At 44.8% G+C, this 10,445-nt stretch overlaps 1 pseudogene; it reads right to left on the reverse strand.

Moving 5' to 3' along the window:
* Positions 1-821: 821 nt before the first annotated feature.
* Positions 822-7,175, reverse strand: LOC146499248 (nuclear factor 7, ovary-like; annotated as a pseudogene).
* Positions 7,176-10,445: the final 3,270 nt, after the last annotated feature.

Raw genomic sequence — 10,445 nt, forward strand, 5'->3', positions numbered from 1 at the left:
GAAGTCATGCTAGATTGCTTTGTGGTAATTTGGCGCCATCTGCTGGTTAAAGTTCTAAACTACAGTTCAACTGTTTCCATTATAGCTCAAATAGAACCGAGAAATTATAGATTTAAAACATAGAATCAATTAGAAGTTAGTAGAAAAAAAATCCAATATTCTTCACTAGTCATCAGTGATGACTGGTGTCCACCCTCAATCTTTTTGTATGTATGTCTGGGCTCGTGGTCTACTTTAGGATCAAGAGATAAAGATCTAGGGAAAAGCTTTCACATAAATTTAACTCCTATAAAATGAATTCACATAAAACAAAAAACAAACAAACACACACATTAAGTAATTATTCCCCAAACGTCACATATAAGGAAAAACTGACTTTGTACAATTCAAACAAGCTTAAAAGTCGATATTTGGTATATTTTGATATGACTGCCTTTCACCTTTATTCTTAAGCAGTCTGAACTCTCTGAGGCAACTTTCTTTAACTTCTTTAAGTATCTTCAGATATTGTTCTCCAGGCTTCTTGAAGGACATTTAAAACTCTTCTGTGGATGTTTCTGCCTTTAGTTCTCTTCTCTGTTAGGATGATCCCACACTTCTTCAACAATCCTGAGGTCTGGGAGAGGCCAATCCATAACTTACAGTGTTTCATTGTGTGTTGTTTCAATCCAGCCAAGGTTACGCTGAAAAATGAAGCTGTTGCCAATCAGGTGGTTTCCATTTGATATTGCATGGTGGATCAGAATCTGATGGTACTTTTCTTTGTTCATAATTTCAATTCCAAACAGCACTGCATCCTATCTGATTCACTGAAGTGTGCAATTTTCATAGCTTAGCCTCTTCTCCCTGTTTACTTTCCTGAAGAATGGCTTCTTACCAGCTACCCTTCCAGGGAGACCATTTCTGTTGAGGCTTCAGTGAACAGTAGCTGGATCAATGGAAAGTCCAGATGCATCTCTTGGGTTCAGGTCTTTGCTGGATTTCTTCCTGTTTTTAAAGGACACGACTTTCATATACTGATCATCTGCTGTAGATTTGAGGGGGATTGTTTTAGGGCTGAGACTTTATCCGTCAATTTTTTAAGAACATGCTGCAGACCATGCTCAGTTGTTGGTGCAAAAATAAAAATTTATGCCTGTAAAATCGTTGCTATTTTTCATAGATCCATCTAAAGAACATAGGTTTTTGTGAGAGGTTGCTAGTAATGAACTGGATAATGGAAAAACCTAGGAGTTTTTTTTATACTTGAATGATTCATAAACATTCCTCTAAGAATGGACAGATACAAGAACTGGACTGAAAATGAGTGCAAAAGCAGCCAAAGTCCAAAAGACAACTTCTTCTTCCCACTCCTTCAGGAAGAGTGAAGAACTATCGCTCAAGGACACTTTACAAAATTACAAGAAAGTCTGGCTACTTGGTGGGACACCGGCCCCCGAGGACTGGAATTCGAGACCCCTGTCCTAAGACTGTCATAGCTAGATCAGTAAGTTTTATTGCCAACTATGTACACTGTAAGAAAAAAACAACAAACAAACCCCCTGACTGTTTTGCATAGAACAGTTTTTCCTGTTTGGACATGTCATTTGTATGAGACATAGACAGAAGTGCAGTTTGTTGCTACTGTTTGGGTTGCCTTTCTTAGATAAACTTGCATCATAAAAAAATTGTCCTGGCTTTCAACATTTCCTTTTACCAATTCAGTTCTAAGCTGTAGTAACAACTCCAGGTAGTCATTATTAAACAGACTTTTGAATAGCTGTAAAACAGCCTGTTTTAGTTTAAGCATTGTTTTCAATAAATTGCATCCTCAAAATGTTTTGTCTCACTCCCATTTCTTCTTGATGAGTGTTGAGGCTCTACTTGGAACCTTGTTAAGATCCAACCATGCAAAATAATAAATTTTTTTGCTTTTTTTTTGAGTGGTCTTAAACTTTTGATTGGGACTGTAGTACTATTGGCACCCCCTCCCAAATTCATCTTGCAGCCGGAGTGACAAAACCGCTCAAATGTTTATATTCACACTTTTATTATAATATATAAAAAAACATTCACTACAACGTTATATTACTAGTGGGTCTGTAAAGGGCAATGAGGACATGTATGTGGCTTTCATGCTACAAAATAAACTTTTTTTCAGTATGTGGTACAAAATATCTATATAAATAATACTTCTTAATAATGCCCAAGACTTATTCTTGAAGTTTAACTTTAAAATAGTTAGTAATACTTAATAGTACCTAAATTGGAAATACAGTAAAATAAAGAAACATCAATATTGTGGCGAGCTCAGACAAGGAGGAGACAGAGGTCACGTCTGGTCTGGCTTCCCGCAGTGTTAGCAGGGAGCACAGCCGTTTATTAGCATTCAACAGACAAACACATAACGGTAACACAACCGCTCGGCGCAGCTCTAGGGTAACAACAAAAAAAGGCGCTCTCTCCACCCAGAAACACACAGTCGCAGAGAGAGAGCATCACCTGTAACCATGGCAACATAACGCTGCCGCCTGGAACAACAGAACATAGCTGTCAAAGCCCCAAAACAGCCCTGTCCCGCTACATAGCCCCCACCTAAGGGGTCAGTCATCCCCGACAACCCCATTACCCAACACAAAGTCCTGCAAATGTCCATGTGTCTTCTTTCGGCGCACCGACCAATCTCGACTGGCGGGGGAAGAGTCACTTGGATCAGAACATGGGGTGCCACCAGCATCCCCTGCCCTGGTGGCTGCTGGAGCGAGCGGTCAGTACGGTGAGAGTCTGTCCTGGTGCAACACCACCATGCGCCCCGGGCCCGGCATGCGGACCCGGTACACCACTTCTGTTAGCCACTCCACAACCTCCGCTGGCCCTTGCCAGTGACTGTAGAGCTTGGGGGACACTCCTCTCTTGCAAACCAGGCAGTACACCCAAACCTTGTCGCCAGGCACGAAAGCCCCCCCTCGGCACCTGGTGTTGCAGGCTCCTTTCAGTCGAACTCTGGCGCTGGCCTGGGCCTGGCAGCTGTGGTCATGAACCACCCGCGGCCGCTCCCTCCACCTCCTGTAGCAGTCCATGGCCACCAACACGCCCGGGTCCCTACCTCAGTGACGGGGAAAGGCCCTAGGACGTCCACTCCCACTCTCTCCATCGGGGCCCCCACCCGGTGCTGCTGCAGGGGGGCAGTGGAGCATTAAGTGGGGCCCTTCCGTGCCGTGCAGGTGTCACAGCAGTGCACATGAAGGCCAGTAGAACCATCCCCTGAGACGGCGGAGAGTTTTGGCATTCCCATAGTGGCCGGCCCCCCTAAGCCGTGGACAAGCTCGAGCACCTGTGACCGCAGCGACCGAGGCACCAACAGCTGCAGGAGACCCTTACCCTGACCAGCTGCCCACCATCTCCGGTATAGGAGGCCATCGTGGGTCTCCAGATTGTTGTACTGGGAGTAGTAGGCCTTCTTTTCGGGCCCCTGTCCTGATACCCATGTCCAGCCTGGGCGTTGTGCCGCCTCCAGCCAGGCCCCCACTCAAACCAATGTCGCATTAGCCTCCTGCTCCAACTTCAGCTGCTGCATGGTCAACGAGAGCCATCCCTCTCCGCTTGCTGTGGCTCGAGCAGTAGCCACGCCCAGTGCCTCCTGGGCCCGCTCCCCCTGTCGTTTCAAGAAGGGCAGCTGGTGTGGGCGCAGACAGATGGGTTGTGCAGAGCCGGTGTCGATGGTGTGCTGAACCAGCGGCATCTGCCTGAAGTCTCTGTCACTAGCGGCAGTGATGTCCACATTCTCGTCCAGGAGGCACCTCAACCGCTGGCGCGGCCACAGGTCATCAACAGCTTGGGTTGTCTTGGTCGAGGGAGGTTTGTCGGGCCTAGAGACTGGGGCTGAGGTGAGTAAAGATGGTCCAGAGCCACCGGCGTCCGAAGTCTGTTGAGTGGCAGCTGCCTGAAGCCCGGCTTGTCTGTCTCTGGTTCCCTCTGTTCCCTGCTTTTGACTGCACTGGAGGGCCAGAGTCTCTGTACCAAGAGTGATCGCCAGCTTCGCGGTGTCAATGCAGGGCCCTCAGCAGGTCAGCAGATCAAGGCCGATGATGCACTGGTCTTGGATGTCAGCAAGCCAGAAGTCATGCACCACCTCCAGATCCTTCACTCGGATCCGCAACGGTTTCTTCCCCCGCATGTCAGTCCTCTCCCCTGTCACCGTCATCAGCTGGGTGTCAGTGGGTGACCAACCCATCACAAGCGGCCCGGACATCCCAGGGAGCACCCCAGGTCGTATTAGGGAAATGGCAGACCCCGTATCCACCAGGGCCCGGCAGGGCTGATCCTCAACACAGCAGCTCAGGTAGAGTCCCTTGATGTGCCCGACTAGGCCCACCACCGTGCATCGTTTTTGGCGGGGGGCAGGAAGCTGGAGCGGTGGTCCCCTCGCTACGCTGCTCCCCCTCTCGTTTCCCTGAGGCCACGTAGTTCTGGTCTTTGGGGTGGGCGCCAGGCAGACACGCACCAGGTGGCCAGGCTCATCGCACCGGTAGCAGCGGTCGGTCGGTCGACGGGGATGCCTCCGGGGCACCGAAGGCTGCAGCTGGCATATCTCCGCAGCCTATCCCTCCCTGTCGCAGTCTGCGTCTCTGATTTGGGGGTAGTTTGGGGGCGGTCACCTGCTGGTTAGGTCACGAGGCGAGCACCAGCTCAGCCCTTTCAGTCTCAAGGAGCGCCTCACAGAGAGTTCGAGGCATGGCCAGGCGGACGTGTTGGCGCAGTCGCTCTGGAAAGAGTCCTCGCAGAAAAGCATGCAGGCTAAGCTCCTCACGGGCTGCTGCTGGGAACTCCGGGTAGCCACGATGAGCATATAGCAACACATCAGCTGCAAAGGTGCCCAGGCTCTCCCCTGCCCAAATCACCTCTCGAGTGCCATGGTGAGGGCCTGGAGCTCATGCTGCTCTGCCGGGGCTAGGTCAAGGAGTACCTGCAGTGCATCTCCTTCCAATGCTAGCGCTAGGTGTGTAGCAGCCTCGTCGCTCCAGCCCCTATGCCTCGCAGCTAGCCATACTTGTGAGAGGTAGGGCTTTAGCAGAGTTGGCCCGTTGTATTTCGGTACCTTAGCTGGCGTTGTAGGCATCACTGCTTGCTGTGATGCCTACAACGGGGCTTGGCGTATTGGTCGCCAGAGGCAGGCCACGAAGCATTGTCCTAGCGTCTGTTGCAACGGGCCGCTGCTCCTCGACGCCTCTGAATATCTCTCTCCATTCTGGCGAGGGTGAACTATCCCACTTCTGACACCAATGTGGCAAGTTCAGACAAGGAGGAGACAGAGGTAATGTCCGGTCTGGCGTCCCGCAATGTTAGCCAGGGAGCACAGCTGTTTAGCATTCAGACTAACACTAACACAACCACTTGGCGCAGCTCTAGCGTAACAACAACAAAAGAGTGTCACCTGTAACCATGGCAACATAACGCTGCCACCTGGAACAACAGAACATAGTTGTCAAAATCCCAAACAGCCCTGACCAGCTACAATATTAAACAATATTAAATAATAAGAAATAACTGCCATTAGGGATGTATTTCGTGTACATGTTCTTTTATGGTATATTTCCAATATAGCACACATCCATAATAGCAAAGTTTAATTTCAATGTAAACAGGGGACGTTAAGATGCTCATTAAAGTTTAATTATACCGTTTTCATTTCTTCCAAAATACTCCTACTCCTATACTCCTTTCTAAAATAAGGGACAGAATGGGCAGCAAGTGCAAAGTACTCATTTCCGTCCCTCAGACATATAGCCCAGAAGCCGTTCTCTGGGTTTAGTTTAAATCCTCCCTTCCTATTGACCGACCCTTTGGCCACTCCTAACGTCCATCCAGTCTTTCCTTTAACCTGGATGTCATAGTAAAGTCTTCCACAGGAGAAGCCTCGTGTCCCTAAAACAAAAATTGCAGGTTCAAATCTTTTTGAGCTGTCTGGCAATTCCTTCCATTCATCACCACAATGAACTTGCTTCCCATCATTTTACAGGATGAGAGCAGGATGTGCCGTATCGGGATCCAAAGTAACATCCACCGCATTCTGCCGAATGTTGTTGAACTGAGCGTCCCGTATCATCTTCACCTCATTTTTTATGGTCTCTGTCAGCTCATCCACAGCTTTCACCAAAGCTGTCCTTGTGATTCCCTCGTATATTGCTGGACAGATGCTGACATCTGTCCAGTCTTTGGTGGGTGGAGCAGCATTCAGGGACGGGAAGCTCCGGAGGAAACGAAGACGGTCTTTAGAGGGTGAGTGTTCCTCCATCTCATCACGTCTCCTCGTCAGCTCAAAGGCCTCCTGCTCCAGCTCTGTGATATAAACGTTGGTCTGTTTCTCTGTCCTTTTCTGGTTCTCTTCAGTCATCTCGATTAGCTCTGCCTGAGCTCTTTCCAGAGACTTAATCAGAGCCGAGAAGACCCGAACACCATTTGCTGAACACCATTTGCTCTCTTTCTGCAGCTTCTGTGCTGAGCTTGAAAGATTGTTTGAGTTTCTGGACTTTTCTTTGTCTCCTTTGGATCATGTGCAGAATTTTAGCCTCTGTTATCCCAAGTTGTGTTTTTTTTGCTTCGTATTCCTGTTTCAGGGGAACTACCCGGTGAAATCTGTGATCTGTGTCTACACATGACTGACATATGATCATTTGTTCATTCTTGCAATAGAAGTCCAAAGGTTTGCCATGCTCAGCACACATCCTGTCTTCTTCTTTCTCAACAGAATTAAACAGCTTGTGAGTTTTTAAGATGGACACTGTTTGATGAAAATGTAGATTAGCTACAAAGAAGAGTGTAAGAAAGGTTAAGCTAAGAATTATGAACAGGCAGGACTTCAGGGATGTCCGTTTAGGTGCAGCAGGAGCATCATAAGAACCTTTTTCTTGTATGGCATTGTGTTGTTCTGAGCTATCATCAGCTTTCTTTCCAACAGTTTTTCTAAACTGAACAGCCATTTCAGATATGAAAGTATTCACGCCGAGCTTATATTTCCTATTCACCTGCTCTTTGCACATGGGACACTTGCGCTGGGAATTAAAATTCAAATGTTCCGTGATGCAGTCTTTGCAGAAGTTGTGTCCACATGGGAGTGTGACGGGATCCCTGAACACGTCCAGACAGATGCAGCACAAAAGTTGCTCTTCAGTCAGAAGATAGCTGGCAGCCGTCATGTTGATGATCTGCAGCCAAAAGAGAGAATGATTCACATCAGTGTTATAAACAGAGCCAAAACTTTTCTTAAAAACATAAAAAATTCATATATTTTAAATATGTTTAATAACACTGTGTGTGTGAAATTGTAGGTTTCAGAGATATTCTGCATATTTTTTTAACTATCGTTGTCAGGACGCAGGGGCCAGACTTTCCTAGCTACCATAGGGTAATATTAGCAATCAATAGCCAGCATGTCAAGTAAAGGCTGCGTGCAGGTAGGATTGGTGGACCCAAAGTGCAGACTCTTGGAGACAAAAAGTAGACTTGAAGCAGCTTTATTGATGAAAACCATAACTAAACTAAAAAAAATACCAAAAACGAAACAGGTAGGCTGGCAGACAGAACACACAGTACAGAATAATAGTAGATCACGACATTGACACAGAGAAACACAAGGCTTAAATACACAGAGGGAGCAATCAGGGAATGAGAGACAGGAGGGAAACACAGCTGGGGCAAATCAGGGCTAACGAGACATGGGAAGCAAAACCAGATACTTTAACATTAGACATGGACTTTCAAAGTAAAACAGGAAACATAACACAGAGACGTGGACTTGACAAGGGGACATAGCAGGAAGGGGAGACAGAGCAACTAAGAAACACAGACAGAAACCACAACATTAACAAAGAAGCCAAAATACTAGAAACAATAAATAATTGCAGAATCAAAGTACAATAGCAAAGAAAACTCTAAACTCTGGGTCAACATCCCAGGTCTCCTAACACAGCAGTCTATGTTGTTTATATGTTTTTTTCTTCATAAATATTTAAGGTAATATATCATTACATAAATCCATTTTCTGGTATTTTGATTAGACTGAAGATTTAAGATTCAATGTGCCATAGGATTTTCTGGTTTTTAAGTGGGGTCTAGAACTCTTGACTCTGGGAATGGCTGATGAATTGTAACATCTTTTCAAACATTGGCAATAAAAAGCATCTAATACATGAAGATGGCTATTGTACCCACTGTTGGTCAAGTTACATGAAAAAAGTAATTAGTAACTAATTACTGATTACTTCTCCAAAATAGTAATCACGTCACTTCACTGATTACTTATTTTCAAAAGTAATTAGTTACTTAGTTATTAAAAACATGATACACAACCTGAATAGGTAATAAAGCAATGGACCTTTCAGCCCAATTCCATTTTTTTTTATGCACAATTGATCATGTAAAATGTAATCAAATGATAAAGTCTCTTTAAAACTTGTATTATTTGTTTTAATCTTTTAACTTTATGCACATTGCATCAAGCAAAAATTAAATAATATGCAACACCTCTCTGACATGAAGAAATTGTTTAATATTAAAACAATTTTCTGCATATTCCAGCGTATTTTTAGTAGAAGTGGAACAGCCGGAGCTCTGCCCAGTGCTGCAGCGGTCATGTCAGTGGGGAGATCCAGTGGTTTCTCTGCGAATTTCCCATTCCCGTGGCAGCGTGCTAGATACTTGCTCCGTAGTTTAGGGGTTTTTTTACGCTGTAAAAAGAAGTTTACTTCTCACACAGTGTACAGCGGACGCTAATGTTTTTGTCACTTTTTACAGAATCAAACTCAAACTAAGGTCAGTACTTCCATGCTTTAAATGCTGCACGGTCGTACTCTCTCCCACCCTGTATATATATTATCCATTGTTGATCTGCCCATGTCTGTTACCATGAACGTCGCACTTGCTTATGTCATTGTCATGAGACACTCACAAACCAAATCACAGTGTAGTAATGCAGTAATGCAGCATGATTGCGGGAAAGTAAGGGTAATCTAATTACTTTTTTGCAATAGTAATCCCTTACTTTACTCATTACTTGAAAAAGATAATCTGATTACATGTGTTACTGCCCATCTCTGATTGTACCCATGTTTGGCTTGACAAAAAAATGAGCTCAGGAGTTAGAGTACATCATCTACTCACTGGAAGGTTTAAAAACTGCCTGCTCCTGTCTGCATGCCAAAGTGTACTTAGATGTTGAACCCTGATCTCACTGGAATGTTACTGTTAGATTAAAATAACATGCAAATGTAGAAAAGAAGTGCGCCGATTAACCAGTCACACATTACAGAACTGGTTCCTGTGTGCTAGTGTTAAAATAGACACACTGCCAGTTAAATACACAATTCTGACAAATTTAAAAGCAATAAACATAAAAGGCAAAAATATATGAGCTTTACTATAATTATGTAAAATCAACACAAAAACTCCATCTGAATATCTGAAGCAGTTACAATAATCATTGATTATGATAATTGATTATTTCATCTTATAATCTACTGCCATTTTAAGGTAACTGAAATTGTATTAACCTGTGTGTCTAAGAGTCCTCTGCTGTGCCGCTGGAAGAAGGAATATATTTAATGTTACTCTTCCTTGTTATGGAAATACAGTGAAACCTTTTCAGGCAAGCGTGCACACACCCGTGACTGCGAGCAACCAATAAATTATTTCGCTTGCCTGAGCTTGTTTGCCTAAGAGCACATCTGAATATGAGCACAATATGAAACCACAGTAACACTGACTGTATAAACGTGTTGTAGCATGTGTGAGATTATTATTCTATCATATGTTATCCTATGCCTGTAATCGAAATAAGTGAATCATTATACTGCTGTAAGCCACATCATACTTATTATAGTGAGTATGCAGTTTTAGTTTACATTATACTTCTGAATTAAGAAAAATGTGAAAATCATTACATTTCTTAGATAGGTTTATATTATCCTATACTGTTGATTTACTGTGAATGAATGACACTGTTTCATGACATTTCATACTGCTGAGTTAAGAAGAGCATATTGTGTGCAGAGGGCCTTGTTTTCAGGAGTTTCACCCCCACCTGTTTTCTGCAAGCAGAAAAACAGGGAGCCAAGGCCATAAGTCAGGCTCAGCCAGGAGTTAGAAAACATGTGAATGTTAGGATTTTACGACTAGGTGGGGGCCATCAGAGGTTTGAGAGAGTTTGAGTGACCCTCCACCATTTTGAGATTTGCTGTGACCCTCTGCATGCATGTCTCCCCATCCGGATGGTTTGTGCTCAAAAGTGTTGAATTGTATTCTGCTGGTTCGGGACTGGATACTTCAGTACCTCCTTCCTGATGGAAGTATTCTAAACAGTTTATGGCTGGGGTGACTGGAGTCTTTGATGATCCTCCCGGCTTTCCTCAGGCACCGCTTCCTGTAGATGTCATGGAGGGAGGGAAGCTCACCTCCAATTATCCTTTCCA

Source organism: Neolamprologus multifasciatus, chromosome 17, assembly GCF_963576455.1.
Source record: "Neolamprologus multifasciatus chromosome 17, fNeoMul1.2, whole genome shotgun sequence".
NCBI lineage: Eukaryota > Metazoa > Chordata > Actinopteri > Cichliformes > Cichlidae > Neolamprologus > Neolamprologus multifasciatus.